The sequence below is a fragment of the Sciurus carolinensis genome, chromosome 2, assembly GCF_902686445.1.
Source record: "Sciurus carolinensis chromosome 2, mSciCar1.2, whole genome shotgun sequence".
In the NCBI taxonomy this organism is placed as follows: Eukaryota; Metazoa; Chordata; class Mammalia; order Rodentia; family Sciuridae; genus Sciurus; species Sciurus carolinensis.
Genome location: NC_062214.1, coordinates 34818117 through 34845531, shown reverse-complemented (window position 1 = coordinate 34845531; position 27415 = coordinate 34818117). Strand labels below are relative to the sequence as shown.

General features: G+C 35.5%; 1 protein-coding gene across 1 annotated transcript in view; it reads left to right on the top strand.

Annotated features, from left to right (window-relative positions):
- The window catches only part of Pak5 (p21 (RAC1) activated kinase 5), a 414668-nt gene that overhangs the window by 86592 nt on the left and 300661 nt on the right, over positions 1-27415 (top strand). The window contains exon 5 of the mRNA XM_047541866.1: positions 17281-17433. The gene's annotated coding sequence lies outside the window, so the exon portion shown is untranslated. The remainder of the gene's footprint in view (positions 1-17280; positions 17434-27415) is intronic.

Genomic DNA, 27415 nt, shown 5'->3' with positions numbered 1-27415 from the left:
TATAGAGATATGTTAAAATATTTTATATTATTGTGATTGATAGGTATGAAATAAATGAGGAAAATGCACACACCAAAGTAATCACTGAAGGCCACAGATCACCAATGGATGGAAATGAATGGGTGGATGTTTGAGGAGAAACAGAATATTTGCATACTCTCCACATATATCCTCCAGGATAGTTATTATTTAAAGAGGGAAAAATATTAGCTTTACAATAGAGAACATTTTGAGCCAACACTTCCTAACCAAGTGACGTTACCTGTAATAAGTTAAATCACCTGTAATAAGATGTATTGACCACTTGTACTACTACAGTTTGCATATGGTTTATCCCACCAAAACCCTTGTTGAGGTTTAGTCCCCAGTGTAACAATACTGAGAGCTGATGAGCCTTGAAGAGGAGAATAGATTGTAAAGAAGGACTAATGCCTCTCTTGTGGGAGTGAGTTCTTGCTCTGACCCTACAGGATAGTTACCGCAAGAGTGGGTTTTCATAAAATAAGTTTACCCCTGCATCTCTCTTTCGTGTGCACCTGCTCATCTATTTATTTTCTGCCATGAGGTGAAGAAGTATCAGGCCCTTATTAGATTTGGTTGCCCAATTTTGGACCCCCTGGCCTCCAGATCCATGAACCATAATAAACCTCTCTTCTTTATAAATTAGCAAGTCTCTGGCATGCTACTATAGCAACAAAGCACAGACTAAGACATGTGCCTTCTCATATAAGGAATCAAGAAAGACGTAACAGTTCTTATATGATATTACTGAACATGCATAACCTTAATTTCATTATGAGAGAACATTGACAAACACAAATTTTGAGACATTCTTCAAAGTAACTTTAGTAGATGGAATTCCAAAATGGTCATCAAGTATTCCATCTGTATATACATTCTTTTTAATCCCCTCCCCTTGTGTGTAACAATGTAAGTAGAGTTGTGAATAAGATGAATTTCAATCCATGAGTAGGTTACATTACACAACAAAGGGGGATGAGTTTTCAGATATAAGTAAGGTCCTATATCAACTGATTTTGTGTCAATCAAATCGGAGAGTTTCCTGGGTAGACCCGACTTAATCAAATAAGTCTTTGAAAGAATCTAGCCCCTTCTTAAAGTCAACAGGACCAACAGACCACTGTTGGTCAGAAGTATACTATAAATACATACATAAATCTTTGAATGGGATGAAGGACTCAGTCTGAGATTTACCTCTAAGCTTTAAAGATCTTCAGAACCTGAAATTGTTCCATCAATGACAATAGCAAGGGTTGAAGAGCATGAGAAACAAACAGAACTCTCTTAAGTTGCTTGAAAGAGTTTAAATTTGTACAAGCATTTTTAAAAAATCATAAAAAGTGGAAAATAAGTATGCTATATGACCTAACGATTTTACCCTTACATACAGAGAAGAGGTTCTTTCCTATGTGTACTGGGAGATATATACATAAAAGTTCACAGCAAATGTTAATAATGGAGAAGTATGGGGGGAAACATAGAGATTATTCTACTCAAAAGAATATACAGAAATCCCATGATGAATCTTATGGACTCAATGTTAGTGAGAAAAGCTGGTCTCAGAAGAACCCAAAGAACATTGTGCCTTTCTGGAGAAATTTAGATTAAACTAATATGTTGTTTAAGGACATATTCATTTTTGATAAATCAACATGACATGTTTAAAGGTTATATAATTATCAAATAGTATTCAGGATGGGGATACTTTTAGGGAGGAGGAGAATGGGATAGGGAAGAGCCATATAGGTAGGATCCTAGTGTTTGTTAACTTTTAGTTCTTGAATTGAATGAAGAGTTGTCATAATCCATTCTGGTTGCTACATCAAACTGCAGTATTACAGATTGGGTGGCTGATAAATGACAGAAACTAATTTCTCGGAAGTATGGAGGTTAGGATTCAAGATTGAGGTGCTGGAAGTTTTCAAGTCTTCTGAGGGCCTGTGTCCTGGTTCAGAGATGACTGCCTTCTCTCTATAACCTCACATGATAGAGGAGAAAGGAAGCTCTAATCTTGTTCATGTGGGTTCCATCTTCACTATAACTATTATTTGCATGTGACTGTGCTCAAGCAAATACCTTTCCCATTTAAGCATTATTCCAAAATAAGTGCAATGCAGAGCCTAATTTCAGCCATGGAAGATAAAGGAGGCAAACATTCTTTTTCCTCACTGTCCTGGCATGTAGGTATGACTAGTCATATGACTAGTTTGGGATAATGGTTTGACCCAATTTTGAAAGACCCAGATCATTGGCCACGGTAGCTGTAGGACTGGGGCCAAAAGTTCAATGATAAGTGCTCAGTGGTGAATGGTACCCTAAGAGGAACCTGTGACATAGCCCTGATTATGTTCCCAGCATCCTACCTTCCCTTGATTACTATTCATTTTTCAAAATTGGTTATACAGAATTCTTTTCTTTTCTTTAAATTTTTTTTTCATTTTTACAGTCTGCATTTGATTCATTGTACACAAATGGAGCACATCTTTTCATTTCCATGGTTGTACACAATGTAGATTCATACCACTCTTGTAGTCATACATGTACACAGGGTAATGATGTCTGTCTTATTCCACCATTTTTCATACCCCCATACCCTCCTCCCTCTCATTTCCCACTACATGATACTAAAAGCTCAACAATATATTTCCAATACATTAGGTTTTTAAAAATTTAAACTGTTATTCAGTTATTTTGGGTGGTTTCTACCAGTTGTATATGGCCATCTCCACCACAAAGCTTTCCATCTGCCATCCCAAGCTCCTCTCATTTTAGGCAGGCCATATAATCTTGCCCTTGTCAAAGTCCTGTCATTACATCATTCTGAAAGTCTTGGGTAAAACAGCTATTTCTCCAGAGCAGGTGATATCAGGTAGACAGGAAACATCTTATTAAATAATTAATGAAATGTGTAATTATCCTAACAGTCAATTTTTATTTTATTTTCAAATCAGAACCTACTAATTCAAAATAATATATTTTCAACAATGTATATAAATTCAACATATATATTCAACAGGTATACAAAATCAACATATGTTTGTGTGAATACACACACACATATATAAATTTATATATAAATAAATTCAACAAAATTCTGTTGAGTTCTTGCTATAGACCAAATTAGTTTCTTAGGTTCTGGGAATAAAATGATGAATAAGAAAGTATCCATCCTTTTCAAGAGCTCACAATCTCAGTAAGAGACTGAGATGTAAACTGTGAACAGTTTATGGAAGTACTTTTCTAGGTGGTAGGATAGCAATACCTTTGGAGGGTTAAGAATGTCATTGGTCAGATAGATGACTTTTCAGTAGGGTTTAGAAGTATGAATAAGAGGACTGGGAAATGAGCCTAATCTGTATGAGGTCCTGGGTTCAATCCCCAGTATTGCAAAAATGAATAATAAATAAATAAAAAGAAAAAAAAAAGAAAATATGAGTAAGAATTTTTCAGATGTACAAGAAGTGATGAAAATATTCATGAGTACAAGGAAATACTTTAAAGAAAATGAGCTTTTGCATCATACATGGTGCTGCTCATCCACTATTTATTCATTGATTTTTAAATTTCACTTTCCTGACCTCTAAACTGGTGATGCCTCAAAGAATCCTCTATTTAATGAGAAGTGAATGAGCAGAGGAAGTATCTGAGACTAGGTAGATGTTCACCCAACGCCATTTCCTTTCTTTCATCATCATTGATGTGTTCAAGTACATTTTTCAATAGAAGAGAGATCAGTGGAGCCAGAGAGAGGGGATTGAGGGGGAGTGAGGAGGGATGGGAAAAGTGAAGAACAGTGGGATGAACTTTCCTAGGTACATTTCTGAGTATCCCACAGTGAATCTCACCTTGACGTCTATACAAAAGGCACTAGCTTAAAAAAAAAACTATAAAAATATAAATAGAGGACAGATGGGTCAAGTAGAAGGAGAGGAGCAGGGTGAGGGAGGAGGAGAGGCAAAGGGGAAGTACTGGGGAGAGAATTAAAGCAAGTTGTATTCCATGCTTACATAATTATGTCAGAACGAACCCTAAATAACTAACATGAACTAATAAAAAAGCAAACATAAAAAAGAACAAACTTCATCAGGATTACTTGCAGATTCATGAAATCTGTTACTTTTAAAGAAAGTCTTTTTTCTCCCTTCTGTTAAATCAATTTAATTCATTATCTAAAAACAACAACAAAAACAAAAAAACATGTTCTGGGTAGAAGAACAGATAGTAGAACCAGTATTAGGAAAAAAGGAAAGTCCATAGTTCAAGAAAAAGACATGAAAATACCAGAAAAGTGCTTCTTACAGTTACCAAAGATGAGAATGGATACCCTCTGCCCTGTAGCACTCTTCCTGCTTCATCTTGGAAACCACTTGAAACCCAGAACCACCACAATAATACCTACCTCATTGTATTTTCCAACCTTTTTTTTTTTTTTTTTTTGCTCTAGTTTTTACTCTCACCAATCCCAAATCTTTTCTCATCTAAGTAAAAACTGAATGAATGCCAGAAGTTAAGAGAGCAGGGTAGATTTTTGTATAGAATTTTTAAAACTCTACATTCTGAAAATGCTGATTCATTTCCCCCCTTTAATAACTAAAAGGTGCCATTTGGTTTAACTTTGTTATCCCGACATGGGAATAACATTTTCTAATAATAATAATAAAGGCTCGTGTGCTTTCCAAATGGTCAAAATGAAATCGTCAGGTGCTGTAAACTGTAAACTGTATCTGACTTATGTTTATTATTATTTAAAGAAATAATTTTGGCAGTTTCTCTGCTGCTCTTTTCTTTGTGGTACTGTTTATAACCAGCAAAAGCTTAAATTGGTAAAGCTAAAGTAAGTAGCAATATAGGCAAGACTTTTAAAAGTAGAAATGAAAAATGATATGCTGCTTTTAATAAGAACAAAAATTAATTTGTTAGTGATAGCTAATTGCCATATGCCTTCTGATTTTATTCTCACTCTTAAGAAGTAGTCATTAGATAGAAAAGGTATTTGGCATAATGCAAGGGTATGTAAAATTGTACTCTTTGGCACTTCTTGCTGAACTATTAATATTTTCTTTTATATGGATATGAAAGATGATTAAGGGTAGTAGAAGCAGTACTATGTAGGGAAATTCAGTAAAAAGTCAAGATAATTAAGTACTTTTGAATGAAAACCACTTAATTTGCACAAGTCTTGACCATGATAAGTTAGGCATCTCATAGCTCCATTCTGAATACATGATCATTCATGAATATTACAGTACACTGGCTGCATGACATTGTAAGTGGTAATCTCATTCTCTCCAACCCTGCCATACAAAACACAAATGCACATCCTCAGGAGCCATACCTGACACAGGTTGTGCATTATCTGCAGTTACTGGAAGATTCTTACTCAAACGTTAATCTGCATAGGTCAGCATAAATGTGGAATTTTTTTTTGTCCTCTTGGATAGAAAGTGATTATTTTAACCCTATAGTGGTAAAAAATGAGCTTTTATCTTGTATGCCTTTCAAAACTGACAGAAGTTGTGAAAAGGGAAGCAGAAAAGATTTTTTTTACGCCTGGACATATTCAAATACTCAGAGTGAAAACGCAAATCAGAACATAATAATGCTTTGTTATGTCCTGTGCTGGAGAATTACCCTATTCAGATTGTTTATTAAAGGAAATTATCCTTAACCTGTCTTCTTTAGTTAGGATAACATCTTCTTTATACTGAAAGATAAGGAGATTAAGAACTATGACTATAGTTTTGCTAAATTAAATATATATACATATGCTCATGTATATTTATGCATATATACATAAATTAAAATATGTAATATTCAAATATAGCATAATAAATTAATAGAATATAATAATTTAAAAATTAGGCTAAACTACATATATTCTCCAGTTAAGAGACAAAAATAAACCATGGATCTTAGAGGTCTATTCTTTAATAATATTGTTCAATAAAGTACATATTATATTTTGATCATGATATATAATAAAAGTAAAACAAAAATTTCCTATTGTACTAATTGCCATTGTAATTGTAATTGTTTGATAAATTACCTCACTTAACATATATATTGCTGTTTAACAAATTATTCTAATTCTTAAGAAAAAAAATCACTATTTCAGTCTTTGTGGGTTAGGAATTTGGGAGAGCTTAGCTGGTTAGTTCTGTCTTGGGTGTCTCTCTTGGAGATTGCAATCAAGATGTAGGTCAGGACTTCATACATCTGGGGCTGGAGGACTTGCTTTCTGGATGTTTCACTCACTTGATTGGTTTTCTTGGCTCCAGCTGTTGGCAGGAGGTCTCAGTTCTTACCACATAGGCCTCTTAGAGGTACATGAGCATCCTTGGAACATGACCTCTGGATTTTCCCAGAGCTACCATTCCAAGAGAGCAAGATGGAAGCTGCAGCGTGTTTATGACCTAACTTTGGAAATTACATACAATGATTTTCTCAATATACTATCAGTTACAGGAGTCAGCCCTCTTTGGTATGGGAGGAAACTACACAATGACATAAAGACTAGGAGGTGGGAACTTGTGGGTTCATCTTAGAGGCTGGTCACCACTCTCATTTACAAAGAAAAAGATGAATTTTAAATATTTATTTTATCTTTTAATTATATTTACAATTATTTATTTATCTGGTTTAAATGTTCATCATCATATGTTTTATGCCATTTCTTTGCTGAGTTTTTAAATTTTGAGGCGATCTTGGAGTAAATCTTTGATCTAAATATTTTCCTCTTTTTTCAGATAGGACATCATATTATATGTTTTCCACATCCTTACATAGATAAAATACAATCAAATCAATGACTAAAACCAATAAATTAAAAAACAAAAAAATTATCAACCTGATTTTTTAAATTGTTATATTCAATAGATAAAAGATTATTCTAGGACTGGGGTTGTGGCTCAGTGGTAGAGCACTTGTGAGTAGCATGTGTGAGGCCCTAGATTCAATCCTCAGCACCACATATAAATAAAATAAAGGTACTGTGTCCACATACAACTAAAAAAACTCAAAATATTAAAAAAGATTACTGTCATATAGACAAGAGATTTCTAAAGAGATAATTTACATTTTCATACTTACCTTTTCATGAACAACTGATAAAATGGTCTTATGATCTATTACTGGTCCACAAAACATACTTCAAATAGAAGTGCTATACAGACTAGACCAAAGACTCTTTATCAGATTTCCTTACAGCTAGGGTTTTGCATGTGATCTTTCTGCCAAGCAAAAAATGCTCTTGTGATATGTAGAAGGAAGAATGAAAAATATGTGTCCATAGGCACAGAAGAGAGAGAAGATTTAGCAAGTATGTCCCAGGGAAATAAACCAGACAGAAAGACAAATATTGCATAGTATCACTTATATGTGGAATCTCAAAAATTGAATTTAGAGTAATAGCAAGTAGGGAGGGTAGTGGTCAGAGGCTGAAGGTTGTGTGTAGAGGAAATGGGAGATGCTTATAAAAGGGTACAAACTTTCAGTTTTCCAGATGAATAATTTCTAGAACTCTAAAGCAGAGCAAGGTAAATATAGTTGATAACAATGTTTGGTAAATAGTAAATGAATTTGATAATTTTGGAAAACTTGAAATTTGCTGAGAGTAGATCTTAGGTGCTCACACAACACACCAAACACACACACACACACACAAATAGTAACTACATGAGGTAAGGACAGGTTAACTAGCTTGATTGTGGGAATCACTGCACAAGATGCACCGATATAAAATCACCACAGTATATGCCTTAATACACACAATTTTTTATTTGTCAATCATATCTCAACAAAACTGGAAGGAGGGGAAGTGTGTAACAGGAGCTCAGTCTTTCTGTAATAGATGGATTAAGGGTATTAGGGACTCTTTCCTGGTGCACAGGTACCAAATATTAGGTGAGTGTGGCAACCCAGTTTTCCTTCCATTCCAAATGGATTAAGATATTGCTTCATACATGAGAATATATTTGTATATGCATGTAAGTATCCCTTTATTTCACATGAAGAGACATACAGTATACATGTAACTATATAATTTGTTTTGTCATTCCACAATATATCTTAGCAATCTTTCTACTTCAAATCACAAAATTCTGCTTTATTCTGTTCAATGACTATTGATATCCCATGGCATGGGTATAACATTATTTAACAGTGCTCTATTTCCATTTTTTGTTACTGTAGACAATACTGCAAAAAATAAACTTTCCTGTGTCCATTCACAGTTGCATGTGTAATGATATAACATAGTTCTTGATATCGTATTGCTAATTAAAAGGGTGGGTAAAGCCTGCTTGAGGGGTTCAGGGGTGGCATTTAGAGGTGGGGTGGGTGAGTCTTAATTATGGAGGTGATGGAAGCACAGGAGAATATGAAATAACCTTGAGTTTAACCTCAACAGGAAACTGTTATCACTCCTGGAAGGGTAGGAGAGAGGGAGGAGGCAGTGTTAATGGAACTCAGAGTGCAGGGGTTTCGGTACACTCTGGAACAACTATGGCAGAAAGGAGCTGGAGCTACTCAGGAAACAGGGCCACTAAGACATTATCCTATTCACGGGAGAAAAGGAGAAGAGAAAGAACCAACCTCCAGCTCTCCAACTACCTTCACCAGTATCTTCACCTTGAAATCGCACCAGGGACTGGCTAACCATCCTGGAGTACACAGTCTGTAGGGGTCACCTTCAGTCACCCCTAATTCCCTGCAGAATGAAAGAGGGGATTGGGGGGAAAACAAATGTATCTGGAGACAGATAGACCCAGGTCTGGTATAGTCAGTTTTTTTTTTTTTTTTCAATTTTAATTTAGAATCCATTTTCACTCCTGTGTTCATATTCAACATATCCAGCTTCCAACTGACCCAGGCCATAAGCAGTTGAACAAACGCAGACATTCCTGCTCTCCTGTCCAGCCAAGAATGTACAAAGTTCCATTAGGCTTGGTGTCCAGCTCATGCTCAGAATTGCCAGACATAAGCAATCCTGAATAGGTTGGATGTGGCTCTTGATAATGTGATGAATTTGACATGCCTCTTGCAGAATGTTAGGGAGAGTAGAAGGTGAAATTTTTTAAAAAATGATTAATACAGAAAATTAAACAAAACATGCATAGTTATCATTCTCCTTACTTCTTCGTTTGACCATGATGTACAACCACAAGATATGATATTTCTTTACAGTTACCTCCACACCTGAAATTATTTTCCCCTTGTCATTTTACAATATTGCATATGTTTACCTTTTACCTTTTTCTTGAAAGTCAGGTAACAATTTGTCTCTCTTGCTTACTTTCTCTCTTTGTCTCTCCCTCAGATCTGCTCATAGATTTATTAGTATACTTGTATTTTTTTCTGCTTCAAATTTTAATTTATTGAACTACATTAATATAATTTCCTTTATGAACTTGGAATATTTCTTTTTATTGTCATTAGTTTTATTTTTGTTCTTTTTTAACTTATTGAGTTGCATTCTTTATTATTTTTACTAAGTCTTCCTTATTTACAGATTTAGTATATATATCACCATGAATTGGCTTCTGAATACCATTAGCTATTTTCCATATGATCTGATATTTGGTTTGCCTTGTTATCAATCATTATTATAATTCCAAGTATGGGATTTGATAAAAAAAAAAAGCAATTCATAAGATAATTCAAAATTTTTTCAAATGATAATTCCTATATTTTCTGGATTCATTTATTGTTGGTTCATTGGTTTATTTGCAATGTGATTGAAGAACAATTTATATATTGCTTTTACAGTTTAAAATTTACTCACATTTTCTTTTCTTTTCTTTTTTTTTAAGTGCTGAGGATTGAACTCAGGAATGCTCAACCACTGAGACACATCCACAGCCCTTTTTATATTTTATTTTTGATACAGGGTTTCTCTGTTTCTTAGGGCCTTGCTAAATTGCTGAGGCTGGCTTTGAACTCACAATCCTCCTGCCTCAGCCTCCTAAGATACTGGAATTACAGGCGTGCACCTGGCACTCACATTCTCTTTGATGTCTAATATTTGATAAAGTCTGTGACTATTTCTTGCATACTGGTCTAGAAGAACTAATACTCAGTTTTCAGGCAAGAAGTAGAGTGTGTGTGTGTGTGTGTGTGTGTGTGTGTGAGATATTATTTTTGTTTTGGAAATTTTATTTTTGTCTACTGCAGCTGTCACGAATGGGAGAAGTATCTGAAAATGTCATACTATGAATTTCTTTATGATTTGGAAAAATCCAGTCCTGGTGTCTAAGAACTAACCACCCCAATTGAAAGTTGTTAGAGAATTAAAGAAAGAGGCAAATGGATCCAGGATTACACAAAATGAAATTTATAAAAAACTACAGACAGAAGTGTGTCCTAGGTGACAGCAAGATAGAAGGTTCTCTTTATCACAAGGCAAAAGAAGGGGTTTGTATGCTAAGCTAGACAAAGGTGAGCTATTGCCAACCAGAACAACCCCCACCTTTTTAAAAACTATTAACATGCCCATCATCAGTTAAGGAGCAGTTCAGGCATCAATGGCTCTATCAACACCCTTAACTGACTATCCCAATGACCTTGTTTGTCATGTAGGGCTTGGGAGTCAGGCTGGGGTCATGGGCTGGCAAGATGGCAATTATGGCCATCTTGTCATGTCAAGTTGGATCCTCTATGCCTTGTACTGATTTCTTCTTTTATTTCTTATAATTTCAGTTTCTGAAACACTAATGCTGTATAATTGGACACATCTATTCTCAGTTCTTAGATCTCCATTATGGTTGCACATTCCATCATTATAAAGTCCTACTTTGGAAATTACCTGGTACATTTTAAACAGCTTTATTGAAATATAATTCACATATAATACAATTCACCCATTTAAATGTATGTCCAATGGAGTTTAGTATATTCACAGATTTGTGCAACTATAATCATAGGACAGTTTGGAACATTTTTCATCATCTCAAAAGGAAATCTTGAACAGCTCTATTGAGGCATAATTGGCATACGATAAATGTCCAGTTTGGTAAATTTTTAACTGCATGATCTATATGTGTACAAACACCCCTCCCCTTCACACACACCTGAAAACAACCACCACAATCAATGTGATTAACATCTATTTTCCCCCAGTGTTCCTTTGTATCCCTTGTGTTTCTTTGTGTTCCTTCTCAAAATATACCATAGTCCCTGTCCTCACATTACTTCTGTGCTAGTGTTTGTTGACCGTGACACTGTAGCTACCAAACCAGGCCCAACTTCAGAAAAGTGCAGCCAGGGAAGGATCAGGACCTTTAATGTCCCATGTACAATTGTTTTATCCTCTTATACCAATGGGCTGGGAGAAGGACTACTTTGCTCAAGAACTCAGGGAATGTGTCCTAACAACCTTGCCTAGTACTAGTCAAAATAAATAATGAAATTGTTCATCCATTTGTCTAGGGAAACCAAATCTAATATGAGTGATCTTAACATTTGTAGAATCACAGTCCTTTGTTTCTCCTGACTTATCTGTATTTAATGTTCTCCTTTTGTACTCATTTGAATAATTCTTTGAAAGAGAATCTTCTTGGGAATGGAGAGGGGAAAAAAGGGCCTTGTTAGACATCACCAGCTGCTTACTCTAGTTTTCTTAAGCCTCCAAAATAAATATATTTTTAAAGACTTTCAAAACATATTTGTTGTGAAGCGTCATGGCTGACTAAACTCTCCTATTTGGGATAACAGATGTTAATTTACCAAGAATAAAGAAAAAATATAAGTATAGTTGTTTTTTTTATAGAGCATCTCATATGGATGACACAAAAGTGTTTGTTAGTCCAGGGTTTGCATTTTATTTTTATCAGAATTCTTTACCTAATACATTTCATGGTCAAATATCATAACTTTGTAGGATATTTTTTAAGTAAAGGGAGCAGGTAAAGTAATTCCATTAAACCCAAAGTTCTTTATTGTGATTTGTTAATTTCAAATCTTGGTGGAGTTGGAAGAGAACTATTTTTTGAATTGGTTAAGTGTGAAGACTCTGGACCAAGATTATCTGAGATAAAATAACCACCTATTTTAAAATAACTGCTTGTTATTAGCTGTGTGACCTTTTGCAACTTACCTAACATCTCCGAGGGATAATTTCTTATCTTTAAAATGAAGATAATAATACCTATCTCACAGGGTAATTGTGAAAATGAATGTGAGGATACATATATAACAAAAATGTCTGGACCATAATAAGGGCTATTTATGTTAAGTACTATTCTGTGTATGAACATAGTACCACTTAAAATGAATGTTTTCCTTAATGTCAAGTTTCAAAAAATAAGCCAAGTCATAGATTCAAATTTGGAATTTAGCTTTAAATATGATATTCAAATATGATCACATAGTTTACATTTATTATATATTTTTTCATTAGTTGTGGACAAAATGATAGTTTCATCAATGTTAGTGACAGTTGAAAATACTTGACTATTTGGGCAGAACTCTATCAAATAATGTTGAGAGAGAAAAAGAAAGCACTTTTTAATGGTTTTACCTCGTTTTTTGTGTATTTGTTCAGGTAAATTCTTAGCTTATGTTCAGAACCCTTGTTTTAGATGGTTCTATCTTCCCTTGTATTCCTGGGCCCAGAGAATATTTAAAAAGGACCATCCCTTGATTGATCGAAATGGGAAAAATAAATCTTTCTTTTCTCCTGTGCTTCTTGGCCCCCAGTACCCTTGAACCCCCTGTGGTCAAACATGAGCCACCTAAGCAGAAGGAATCTTTTCTTTTTATTGTTTTTAGATTCTCTATACTTTTAAATACCCTCATCCCTTTGATGATAATAATATTTATTGAGTATATATATATGTATACACACACACACACACATATATATGTATATATCAGGTGTTATGCTAATTCTGTATTATAGGTACTAATGCTATGTAATCTATACTATATATCAACTTTATACAGTGTTGTGCACACCATTGAAAAAATAGTGCATAGAGAAGTTATAAATCACCATTGGATAGTAGAATCAGAAACTGATCTCAGAATATTCACATCTAATCACTAAACTATTTGACTTCCCAATGTGCTATATGTATCCAACTTCTTCAGTTGTATGGGACACCCTACAGAAGTTGTTTTCTCAGATGATCCGCCCAAAGTATATAATTTTTCCTCCTATTATGCCTTTACAACACCCTATCCTAAATCCATTTCTTCAGACATTTATTATATAAAAAATAATAGATTCATTAAAATTCTTTTGTCAATCACTCAGTATATTAAAGGATTAGTAACTGCAATGAGCATAGCATGCAGGATTGGGTACCTGACTTCAAGTGGATTACAGTCTTTTTATCATCTGTCCAACCTGCTCACATGAGGAATCAAGAAAGTTAGAAGGTCTCAGGGTGAGGTTTGGAGTATCTTTGGCCCATTCCTCTGGTGAGTCATATAAACCCTACTCAGAAGTGGTAGAAAAGCACATCCAACTGAAGTGCAAAAGAGGGAGTCACATCAAGTGGGGTGTCAGGAATCCATGTGTTTAAATAAATGGGGATTAGTCAGCAGGAAATGTGAAAGTGAGAACATGGGAGAAGAGGTAGATGGTCTGTCATAATCTGGAAGGCAATTCCTAAGGGCGTTGTGCACTTTCTACCATTTCCTGGAGTATCCCTGTGATAGATCTGAAGTCACTAGATGGAGCTGGAACATATTGGAGTATGGTGAGATGTCACAGAATCACATCATTTGTACACAGGGTAAAGTGATTCATACTATGGTGTGAGATCAGATGATGTAGTACAAGGGTATATGACCTCTGTCTGAAGGCTGTCTGGACAGATTTTATGAAGGAGGTAAATATCATGCTGGACCTAACAGAATGCACAGGATTAGGAAAATAGATATGGGAACAAAGGTGAAAAAGCAAAAGTTCCAGGCAGTGGAACCTGCACAAGCAAAGGTCTGGAGTAGGAAAATACATGACATGCTAGAGAAACAGTTAAGTATCCAATTTTTAAGTGAGTGCAAGTCACAGAAGGGGTAGTGCAAAGAAGCAAAGGAGAGGAATTAGCAAGGAAAAAGGAGGTCTCTGAGGTAACTGAGGTGTTGTGCCTAAGTAATCTAGAGTCATAACTAATCAAAGTATAAGAACTCCTCCAGGAGAGAATTTAGAGAAAAAAAAGAAAATGGTCAAGCATAGAAGAAAACTTTGGGGAAACCCTAAATGTATTAGAAAAAGATCCAAAGATAAAGATTCTGAATTTTCAAGATGAAAAAGGAAATAGAGTTTTTTTTAATTAAATATTTTATTGGTGTATTCTATTATACATAAGAGTGGAGTTCATGTTGATATAATCAGACATGCATGGAGTAGAATCTTTCATTTCAGTCCCCAGTGCTTCCTCTTTCTCCTCTCTTCTTTCCTCCTCTCCCTCTTCCTCTCCTCTACTGGTCTTCCTTCTATTTATTTATTATTTTTAATTGGCACTTTATAGATTTACATAAAGTTGGAATTCACTGTGGTATATTTACATTTGTACATAGCAAATTTGATCAATTTCATTCTGCAGTAGAGATTTTTAAGCAGTATTGTGGTGGGGAGAAGAGAAGTTGCAAAGTTCAGTCCAACACTCCTTCAGAAAGTATTCCAACATTGCATACAAAGCAACTGGAGCTACTTGGGGGGCTGGTTTAAAAATCTGCAAGGTATGGGTAGAGGTTATTATTCTCCAGATATGTCCGTAAAGGATCAAGGAAGCAACACAATGAAAATCAGAAGAATTTTACACCTGTGGATGCTTGGGCAGTAGGATGAGGAAATGATGAGGAAAAGTTTGACTTGGAGGAGAAGGGAAGAACAGAGCTGATGGAGGGAGAAGGAGAGTGTGACTTAGAGAGAAAGAATCATGGATTATTATGGAAATTTCTCTAGTGGATAACATGCAAATGTAGGGAGCCCAATTCAGATTTCCTTGAACTTCATAAATGTAGACATCAGGTCATGTTCAAAGGAGGGGTGAAAATGGGAGTCCAAGAGAGTGGAAGGGTTTGGCCTATTACCTGTGACAAATTTCTTCAAAAATTGTATCAGATTTTAGTCCATCAATCACCAAATATTTATGGAGAATTTATTCTATGCCCAGTGGTAAATGAAATTTACCACTGGCAGTTGCTGCTAACCTGCAGATATCAGAAGATGTTTTAAAGCATGTTTTCTACTCCATCACAGGAGTCACTGATAAAAATAGGGAGTAATTTTAAGTAATATTAAGTCCCTTAGGCACTCAACACCTTGCTTTCTCTTTTCATTTTAAGATCAAAGCATTGACAGCTACATTTGTGCATTTTAAGTCAATATTGTGCATACTGCTAGTTCACTGTGACCTATGGGGTTCATATTTGGTTATGGGTTTACCTTCTGAGCTGTTCATCACAACTGGCAAGGAATCACGGGTGATTTCACAATATATTTCATATTATAATAAAGATATGAAGTTATGTGTGTAGTGTGATACAGAAAGAAACATTTTGACTTGAAGGTCAAAGAATTTGTGGATCAATGATTTAATTGAAGTGTGACAATAAAATAAAAATTGAGATATAGAGCAGGCATTGCAAAGAACAACAATACCAAGGCAGAATAAATAAACTTAGAGAAATAGTTAAATTAAAACTATTGAAGGAGAAAATTAGAGGGTAACACACACTGTGATATGCCAATGTTCCTTCAGAATTCACCTTTTCAATGTACTCTGATGTTTTATTGAGAAAACTGGGGGTCTTTCTATGGGTTCCAGAGCATCAGGACAAGACAGAAGTGCCACAGATTAATGCACTTGAGAGAGTCGTTTAACCAATAATGGGTATGATTTTGCAGATAAATATTTCAAATTTATCTCCCCAGCTAAGACCACTCAAAGGCATGTTCTTCCTCATCTCCTGGAGGTCTCCAGTAGGCTGAGCACCAGTTCCCCTTTAGGGTAACACATTTGTTAACAGGTAGTAGATTCTTTTCCTTCCCTTTCTTATTTGCCCTATTCCTTTCTTATTTTCCACATTTGCTACCCTAAAACAATGACTTGCTTTCAAATTCTTGTTTTAGGGTCTGCTCCAGTGGAATTAAGCTTAATGTAGAGAGTGAAACCAAATTTCTCTGCAGAAGAGGAAAAAAATAGAATCCACCAACATGTACTATATCTTCTCTGTAAACCACATCCTGTTAAATCACGTCTACCCAATTCCCCAAGAAAGAAACCCTAAAATTATCTTCGATAATTCCCTCTTCCATAGAACTTACATTCAAATCATCAGCAAGTTTTATAAATCTACCTGGTAAATATCTCTCCAATCTACTTTTCTCCATCTCTGTTTGCATAACCCTTGTTCAGGCTACTTCATCTTCCAACTTGGACTCTTCCTTGAGCCTTCTAATTGGTCTTTTTTATTCATTCTGGTCCTCCTCCAATTCATTCTCCACTCCTCAAAGTCAAGTCTAATTTTTTTGCACGTATATTCTGCTTAAAATCCTTCAATGATTTTCCATCTCTCTTACATTATAGTCAACACAATCCTAAAGATTTTTACATGATTTAGACTTCTCCCACTCCCCATATTTCCTGTTTTCCACAAACTACACTCCCTTTTGCTTTCAATCTTCCAGTCATCCAGCCCTTCTTATATTCAATTACTCTTAATTTCTTGCTGCATTGCACCACAGAATGCTTGTTTTCTTTAAAAAATCCTCTGCAATCTCCTCCTAACCTGACACCTTGACTAATTAATGCCTACTTTTCTTCAGATCTGTCTCACAGTCACTTTCTATAAAATGTTTCCAAACACTCATTGTTAGGCTAAATCTTCCTGTTATAGATTGTTATAGAATTATATAACTCCACTTTTCATCATGAAAATTTTTACACTTATGTCACTAGTTATTTTTTAAAATTGACTTCATCATCTGCACTGTATCCTCCTTGATACCAAGGACTTCATCTTTTTTAAAAAAATCATTCTTATATTCCTTTTATTCCATTCCTTGCACAGTACTGTAGTTGCTCAGTTTTCTTAAAGGATGAAAGTGAAGGTAAAACAATAAATACAAGCTTGTTAATTTTATACCTTTGTGAGGGAAAGGAATGGAGTTGATCCACATCAATAGGAGAACATTTTGTTGAACTCAGAAGCATTGTACTGGGAAGTAACTGACAGATTTGAAGCCATCTCCAGATATTTCATAATAACTGAATGATCTGATAAAGATTCTTCATTTTTGTAAGGTAGATGGAGGACAAGAGAGAACCTAGTGACAGAGAAGTAAGACCCGCATGGATAACACATGGAAGAAGAGGGAAATGAAAACATGGGGGAAACCAGAAAAGACGTTTGGATGAGGGCGACTACCTGACACCCACAAAGATGGACCCTAAACATTTGGTGAGAAAAGTAAAACTTTGTTGTTTACCAAGATTTGACCTCTGTGCTTTTGTGACCATCCGATAGTGACTTCTTTATTTCCATGCCTTTCTGTCCTTGAAATTTGACGTGTAATTAATGGATCATGTGAATTTTTATAATTTTGTTGAGTAGATGAATAAAATATAGCATGGCTCCTTTAGTCAGCATAGAAAGAAAATTTCAAAAGAAAGGTTAAGTGTCTTGATGAAGTGAGTAGAAGCCTCAACTTGAAATAATCTTAGGGGAAGAGAAAAGATAGTAGATGAAGAGGCTCTTTTCTAGAACTTGGAGGGAACTAATCTGGAGGTGTAGGAAAAATAATAAGGCTGACCTATTTGGTCAGTTTGTGTTGTAGGATTGAGATGGATAGCCAGGAACCAGAGGAGCAATGTGATCAATATTAAAGATAATGAAGACAAAGGCAGATGAAAGCAAGAGCTATAGTGGAGGAAGAAATGCTAACTAGGTCCTCAAGACTGCTGTAATACAGATCTAGCATCCTTGAGAATGAAGTTTTGAGGAAGAAAGGTGGTTGCAAAAGAGTGAAGTGAAATATTATATTTTATGTATGATAACTAATTATACGATTGAGACCATTCATTTGCTTAGATTGGTGTAATTCATTTAAGAAAGATTATTGTTGCTGTCACTAATGCATGTTAATTTTTAACGTGCCCACAGATGAGCCTTTAATGAATTGCTCTAGTATTTTCCTAGATACAAAGTCATGATATCTATTTTCTCTTTAATTTCTAAATTTGAACAAAAGAAATTACTGAGAATATTTAAGAAACTTTCTTTCTTATTATGGAGAAGTGAAGCCATAGCCAATCTGGAGCTAAACCTTAAAAGAAAAAATGATTTCTCAAGTCTACAGTAATATTATCCTTGCAAATAACACCATTGGTGGATTATGACAGAGCTGTTCAGTGTCACATGGTATAACTCCATCTGCTCTCCCTTAGCAAATGTCCAGATGGATTCCATTTCTGGTCTCCAGAAAGACAAGGCCAATCAATATGAAAAATCTGTGCCTCTGATTTTCTATCACAATCATCCAAGGAGAATTATAAACTTTTTTGTTTCTATCTGCATTTCTTGTCAAGAGACTATAGTTTTATTTTTAACCATGAAATCTCTCTCCAAATTTTTGAGTACTAATAATGTCAAAAGCCTTTCTCCTTGCTTATGTTTTTACAGTAGTAAGAAAAGCTACCTTGAAAATGTCTCTCCTATTCTCTTTCAAAATCTTTTATTCATGTTTCTGAGAAACTATTTATGCTTATGGTTATTATGGGTCTTAAAAATGCTTATCATATTATTTTGATTCCAAGAGTACCTCAGATTCAGGAATAAAATAAATGACTTGAATTGGAATACCACACTGAAGATAAATAAGACCTGTAAAAACAAATTCATGTTCGAAAAAAATTTCTCTTTGTGTTCATTGAACTTATATGATCTTTTGTTCATATGGTTTAAACTTGTATAATCATCTTTATAACATGACTGATAAAAAAAATTGGAAGAATTCCTTGTGGAATCATACATATTCATAGGTATACACACTCTCTCACACACACACCTGGAGTGGGTCCACACTGTCCACCATAATTTGATTTTACATATTTATTTATTTTGATAAGGTTTTGACCAAAGTATGAGTTCAGGAGGAATCTAAGAAAATGTGGGTTTTCTCTTTCATCCTGATTTTATCTGTTTTAAGCTAAACTTTTTCCTAAAGATTACTTATATTTCAGATATTTAAAAATTCATATTTTGTGTTTTTGGATTTGTAAGGAAAAGAGTGATGGCTCTCCCAAATATCTCCTTTCCCACTTCTTCAGAGATAATGCTACTAATTCATTTGGGCATATGGTCATTTAAAATAAAGTTCCTTTTCCAGCCTCTCTTAAACTAGGTCTGATCATGTGTCCAAGTTCTTGCCCATGAGAAATAAACCAAGATAGGGCATGCAACTTCTGAGAAGTTCCTTCCTTTAGATAGTAGTGAAAGACAGGAGTGGGTGGAGCTCTAACAACCATCATAAACTATAAGGTGATTTTGAGAATGCACACTATGTCTGACAGGGCAACAAGATAAGAGTAGCTTGGGTTTCATTCACCATGGACCATCATTCTAACCTTAGAAGGATACCCATAAGACTTATTTAAATTTAAGAGAAAAATGAGTTTCTATTTTTACAGCCTTTTTATTTGGAGAGTCTTTATGGCTAGTAGCCTTTTATATATATTTTTTTAAAAAATTGAGTAGTGCCCTACTAATGAAAATTAATTCTAGCCAGGCACAGTGGCACAGGCCTGTAACCTCAGCTACTGGGGAGACTAAGGCAGGAGGATCACGAGTTCAAAGTCAGTCTTAGCAAAAGTGAGGCACTAAGCAACTCAATGAGACCCTGTCTCTAAATAAAATACAAAATAGGACTGGGGATGTGGCTCAGTGGTCGAGTGTCCCTGAGTTCAAACCATGGTACCAAAGCAAATAAATAAACAAATAAATAAATAATTCTAGCACAAGCCATGTTCAACTAAGATCTAAATAGTTATAAATGTAACAGCACCCAGTACAATCATTAGGCAGACAAGATCTTTTTATATGAAGGAAAGATCAAAAGCAAATGAAGTTTTGTGCATATTATTTTATACTTTAAGATGATTTTTTTCTTCTTCAAGTTTCTCTTCTGCATTCTAATAAAACTAAACTTACATAACTCAGCCCCCAAAAATATGCCTTCCAACTTCTAGCACCTGTGATTTATTTTTATTTTTGCTTGAACTGGCAGCAAAATCTGCTTTTCCTAAGATAGGGCATGCTGGAGGTGTTAGGAGATTAACATGCATTTCCCAACTCAGGAGAAGCCCTAAAACAATAACTGAAAGGAGACCATGTATAAATACCCTGGTTCCTTTGTGCTGTCAAGTGAATAAATTCAGAGGCATTTGTTCTACACTTGTTCTGCACTTGCTGAGATTAAGATACACTTTTCCAGAGTAGTAACTGACTTGTTATCATATCCATTATGGACTGACTTCTTTCCTTTGCTTCCCTTCTTTCCTCATTCCCCTACCCTTGTTTCCTGGGTCCACATCCTAAATAAACTATTGCACATGGATCTTAGTTTTAGGATCTGCTTCTGGGAGTATTAGAATCAGGGCAATATTTGCTTATTTCCTGAACTGCAGTAGAAATATTTATGGCCAGGGGAATCATATATAAACAATGAGGTGACATAATTGTAATACATCCAATAGTATTTGATGTTCTGTTTTTTCTTCCAGTCCTCAATGGTAGAATAGAAAAAATGTTTCTTAAAATTCCTTAAAAACTGGTTACTAAGTGATGTGCTTGGAAAATATAACCCTAAGAAGAGTATGTTTCCATTCCATACATAATACCAGTTGAACTGGCATAGGATGGATACATGCTGCATTTCTTCAGAAAGAGTATCTTCAGGAACCATTGGGTTTATCATCTCTTTCTAATATTTACAAAATTCCCATATATACAGTAGTTAATTAATAAATATTTGTTGAATGAAGTATGGTGGAGAGGGGATTGGAGTAAAGTTAGATTGGTTGATCAAACACACTGTTAAGGATAGAAAGACCTACTTCAGAGTTAAGAGGAGATATTTACAATATATATCCAATAAAGGAATCCAGTTTAGAATATGAAATCATTAACAGAAACATCAATATATGTGTGATAAAAAGTCAATGGATCTGAGCTATCATTCCTTTTCACTATTTCTGTTAATTATATGACTTTAAACAACCCCATTAAACTTCAGCTGTCTTATCTTTACACTGAAAGGGGGCAATATCGTCAATGAAATGGTTCATGGGATTCTTCAAGTAGCATGAATTTCTTTTTGTTTTTTTGTTTTAGTTTTACTGGATTACTGTTTCAATAATCCACTAATCTAACAAGTGCTTTGTATATATACTATTACTAAGACATTAAGATTGAGTAACGTGGGAAAATGAAATTCTGGAAAATACAGGATTTTTGTTTTTGTGTAGTTTATTTTGATGATCTGGGGACAAAAATAACACAAATCATAGCAGGGAATGAGGTCAGAGTGAGAAATTGGAAAACCCTAGGGTTCAAGAAGCAACTTAAAAGAACCTATGTGACCTAATAGAATTCTAATGGAGAAAGCAAGAGTCACAGGAACACTTAAACAGTCTGGCCTTTTGGACTGATGATTAAGATACAAGAAATGAGACATAAAATAAATGCTATTAAATTATCATGAAGAGCTTTAACTTCCAAGAAAAGTAATTTTAGCCAACGAAAATCTAAGGTTTTTAGGTTAAGAGAGAGTTTGAATCAATCTGTCTTTCCCATTCTCATTTCCCACAAGTAGCAGGTTGGGTTGAGACAGAGCTTGGTGTTTAGAATGTGCATTGAGGAATATCCTTGGGACAAAACACCTAAGGACAGAGGGGAAGGAAGCAGAAATGAGCAGAAGGAGAGGTGAGAGTGATACAGACTAACATCAGCCTTGGCCATACTCTCAGGGAGCTCTGGCACTTGTGGCCTTTCAGACTTGCAGTATTGGACCAAGATAACCAGTTCTTGGTATCTTCCCATCCATCAGTCATTGCATCTGGGTTGCCTCAGGGAGGGCTGTGACCTAGGACAGTGCCATCCTTTGCAGCTGAGACAGTCTCTAAAGATGCTGAGTGCTGATTACAACCCCCAGGGGCTAAAAATCAAATTCTTCCTGGCAGGGGCATCTGGATGATATATTAAAGCATCTGCCACATCAAATTTGTGTTTTAGAACCTCTCAGTGGCCTTGAGAGATTCAAGGTTCACTGTGAATTGGTAGACATGAAATACAGCCAGACACCTTTTATTTGAAATCAACCTCTCAGATGGTTTTGATATACAAATATTTGGTAACTACTCTTAAACATTTATTCAAAATCTTTAATTAAAGACAATGGGTCAGGACTATGATCTTTGCTTCTAGAATATCTGTCCTGCTCAAACTACATTCCTTTGATACTTGGAATAACTATGAAATAAGTAAAACTCACATCTGTATATTATAGATAAGGAGACTAGCTTAAAAAAAGTGTAAGTATCATGCTCAAGGTCACACTGCTACTAAATATTACTCAGACTTAAAACTTGCCCATTCCTTCATTGTAGCTTTCTGTCTCTCACATATTTAAATTTTACTATGGTATAGATCATGTTGTTCTTAAAAAAAATGAATGTCCTCTCTATTCTTAGAAATTTTTCCAATATTTTATTAGTTGCCCTTGTTACAAAAACAAGGTTTGTCCTATCAAGGTAATAATAGGTTTCCCACTATATTCTATCAGGCATAGATGGTCACATGGTGCCAGCTTTTCATCCTGGCAATAGCTTTTGCTTTAACTCACAATACCAGATACAGAGCAGAAACTGCAGCACTCTCTCATCTGTTTTCTCTGAATAAATCCCTGCTGGATTCTCATAAGACTGAGTTGGGTTTTCCAGAAAAAGGGAAGCCTATTAAATTCCCTTCCAAGAGGCAACTGAGGCTTTAGGTGGCATCACTGATGATGTGCCTTAAAAGAAAAAGCAAGTTAAAATGAGGATAGGGTGGGTAAATGGGCAGAGAACCTGCTTTTTTGGTATGAGCATGTGATGGCTTCTTCAAACCTCTGATAAACTCTCTTATCCTCTGTAAATCACCAGGTCTGTGCAGAGCAAAGAGAGTTGCCCTATAGGCCCTTCAAAAGAATCCATGCTGCAGTCCATGTTGACAGCTTTACTAAATGACAAGTGAGTCATAATCTTTCATCACCTGGGTATGGCCCAGGGACAATGACTAAGACACTATAGAAACACACTGGTGGATGAGGTTGTACTTAATCTTCAATCTTTCAAGCTCAAAAGGAAACTATGCTTCAGAAATGCATTAGGGGAAAGTCTTCAAAAGGTGATGTTGATGGTGATGTTTTTAATCTTACAAAAAAAAAAAAGACCACTACTGATATTCATCAGCATACAGGGATTTCTGTAGGATAGAAGCAATTATAGGCATGTGTATATTAGCAACTTACACAAAGTGAAAGACTTAAATTGTGTGGCTGGAACATTTCATACTTTATGACCTATAATATAGAAGCAGGGAATGTTTTAATTTTCCAAATATGGCAATCTCATTCAGAATCCTTAACCTTGCTCTGGAGTAAGTTTGACCTAAATCTTCAAGGGGATTTCATACAGATTTCACAGACGCCCAGAGAAGTCCCATGGCCTTAAAGGTACAGGGGTTTCCCTTTCAGAGGATAGAGTTAACTAAATTGGATAAAGTAATTTACTGTTGCTTTAGGCCACTGGCACTTACAGCTCAATACTGTAGAACTTTAGCTATACTATTTAACACATAGAAATACATCATCTCTTCATTGATTTATAATGCCACAATTTTTACAAATGAAGTTCCCATATGTACTTGAATCTATGTCTGGATTCTTCTTTCTGTTCTGTCAATTAGCTCTTATACACACTGATACCAAAATGTTTTAATTTTAGTTTTCTTCAAGCCAGAACAAAAACAGACCTCTATGAATATATGCCAATGTAGCTTCCTTCCTCCTGGTGAAGGCTGCTGCCCTGTTTTTCTTTTCTAGGACTGCACCCATTCTACTCATGTCACCTCCTTGGGCACTTTTTCAATGTTTTTATGGTCACTTCCTCCCCTTACTCCTTACATTGGCATTTGCCTGAGTTACGTTCTTTAGCTGTCCCCACTCCATATCGTTTTCATGAGTAATCTTAATTCTATTTGTGGTTTCAGATAGTACTCAAACTTGTATGTCTTCCACATCTCCCTGCCTTGTGCCAGATTTATTCTCACCACTTCCTTGACATGTCCAAGATTTGGAGTTTTCTGAGGCCCCTGGATTTCAACACATTAACAAAAAAATCAAGTTTTAAAACTTTTACTCCAAACCCATTCTCTCTTATTAAATATCTCTGCCAATAACAACATCATTCATGAAATTATCCTAGTCAAAAGCTTGTGACCTCGATTACTTGTTACCCCTATCAGCTACATCCATTTCATGCTTCTTGAATTGAGTTCCTTCGTCCTGATCTTTCTTCCACTGCCATGCTTGCCTTTGATTATTCTTGTCAGAGGCTACACCCATAGCTCCCTACCTTGACTCTTGCTGTATTCCAATTCATTTTGGAGAGAATGATATTTTACATAGGTAAATTTGAAATAGGTAAAATTACTTATCTTACCCTCATATTGCCCTGGTGCATATTTATGCTCTTCATGACGAAATTCAAGTACCATGGCATGGCATCTGAGACCCTTCACCATCCAGCCCAATCCTGTCCCATTGACCTCCGTGCTCATCGACTCTGCTCTAGTTTCCCAAACACTTGCCTTTCCTGAAATGCTCTGTCAGTGTGCCTTTATAATTCCCGTTACCTATACCTGGGACAGGTATCTCTCCAAAATCATGCTTTAAATCACCTGACCTAGCCCAGGTGTATTATATTATGTAAACATTTCCTCATGACCTCTCTAACCCCAGGTAGGTAAGATGTCTTCATCTTTGCTTTCAAAGTACTTATCAATAATCCTACTCTCACATGTGATTTATACTACTGATATTTTTTATTAGCTGTCTTCAAAAAGACTTTGAGTTTCTGGAAGACAAAAGTTCATTTGGGGGGTCACCAAAGCCTTCCTTACTGATTGACATACCAATTTGTGCTGCCCAACATGGGGTCCATTAACTAACAAGTCTCTATTTATTCATAAACAAAATTTAAATTAAACTTCTTAGTCACACTAGCCACATTCCAAGTGCTTAGCAGCTACATATGGCTAGTGGCTACTTTATTGGACAATGCATATACAGAACATTTCCATTATTACAAAAAGTTCAGTTGGACAGCACAGATACAGACCCTGCCCAGTGAATGCTGATAAGATAGTAGAATATAGGATTAATCTTTTTTGAAATGTTTATTAAAATAATTATAGATTCATGTATAGTTTTAAGAAACATTAGAGAAAGCGGTCTATCTCTTATCCAGTTCTCCCATCTTTCAAAACTGCTGTACCTTATCACAACAAAGATATTGACATTGACACAATTCATTGATGTTATTTAGATACCTCCAAGTTTACTTGTACTTATTTCTATATGTTTGTGTATGTGCATTTGTGTGTATGTACTTATTTCTGTGCAACTGAATCAGATGTGTGGGTTCATGCATTCACCACCATAGTCAAGACACGAATAATCCCATCACCTCACAAATCCCTTTTGCCATCCTTTTTAAACCACACCCACCTCCCTCCTGCACCTCACACTCATTGCTTAAATCCTGGCAACCACAAATCTGTTCTGCATTTCTAAATTTTTTTTTGAAAAATGTTATATAAGTGGTTATATACAGCATGTAACCTTTTAGGATTTTTTTCTACTATGCACAGTTCCCTGTAGGTTCATCCAAGTTGTTGCATGTATCAATAATTTTTATTGTTGAATGGCTTTCCTTGGTAACTTTGTACTACAGTTTGCTTAACCATTCACCTATTGAAGGAAATCTCAGCCGTCTTCAGATTTGGGCTATAACAAATAAAGATTTGGGCTATTATGACTTTTCTTGTACATATTTCTATGTGATATGTGTTTTCATTGCTTTAGGATAAATTTCTGCCTCGGTCCATTCAGACTGCTGTATCAAAATGCCATAAACTGGGAAGATTAAAACATTTCTCATTGTTCTGGAGTCTGGGAAGTATGGGGGCAAAGCACCAGCTGATTCTGAACCTGTGAGGGTCCCCTTCCTGGTTCAGACACAGTCATCTTAAGAAGATGACCTCCATAATGGACAGGAAAAACAGGCTGTATTCAAGATTTGTATAAAGACACTAATCCCATTTACAAGAGTTCCGCTGTCATGACTTCATCTAACCTTAATTACCTTCCGAAGACCCCATTTCATAATACTATCATATTAGGAGGCAGGATTTCAGCATATGAATTTTAGGGGGATGTGAGAATTCAGTTCATAACAATGACTGAATTTCAAGAATGCAATGATTAGATTTGTTAATTGCATATTTAGTTTTGCATTTTTTTTTTTTTTGTGGTACTGGGGTTTGAACCCATTGGCACTCTACCACTGTGCTACATCCCCAGCCCTTTTTGTTTTTAATTTTAAGGCAGAATTTTGCTAAGTTGTCCAGGTTGAACTTGAACTTGCTATCCTTCTGCTTTAGCCTCGCAAGTAGCTGGAATTACAGGCATGTACCTACCATGCCTGGTTGCACATTGACTTTTATAAGAAGCTACCAAGTTATTTTCCAGAGTGACTGTAACATTTCACATTCCCATCAGCAAAATATGAGTTTATCCAGTTTTCCTGTATCCTCATCAGAATTGCTGTTGGCACTAATTTTTATTTTAGTCAGTCTAATGATTACTTAGGGACATTTCACTGTGGTTTTAGTCTGAATTTTCCTATTGAACAACTCGTTCTGTGCCCATTTGCCATCTGTATATCCTCTTCAAAGCAGTGGCTATTCTTATCTCTTGACCACTTTTTATTTGGATTTTTATTTTTTACTATTGAATTTTGAGAGTTCTTTATATATGTTGTAGGTCAGATACGTGGTTTGTAAAATTTTCTTTCAGTTTGTAGCTTGTCTACTCATCCTTTTCACATGGGCTTTATTTTAGTGAGTTTTTACACTGCTGTGACTAAAAGATCTGACCAGAGCAATTTTAGAGAAAGAAAAGTTAATTCGAGGGCTCACAGTTTCAGAGGTCTTAGTTCATAGAAGGCCAATTTCATTCCTCAGGGCTTGAGGTAAAGCAGAACATCATGGCGGAAGAGCATGGCAGAGGGAAGCAGCTCACATCAAAAGCAGAGAGAGAGAGAGAGAGAGAGAGAGAGAGACT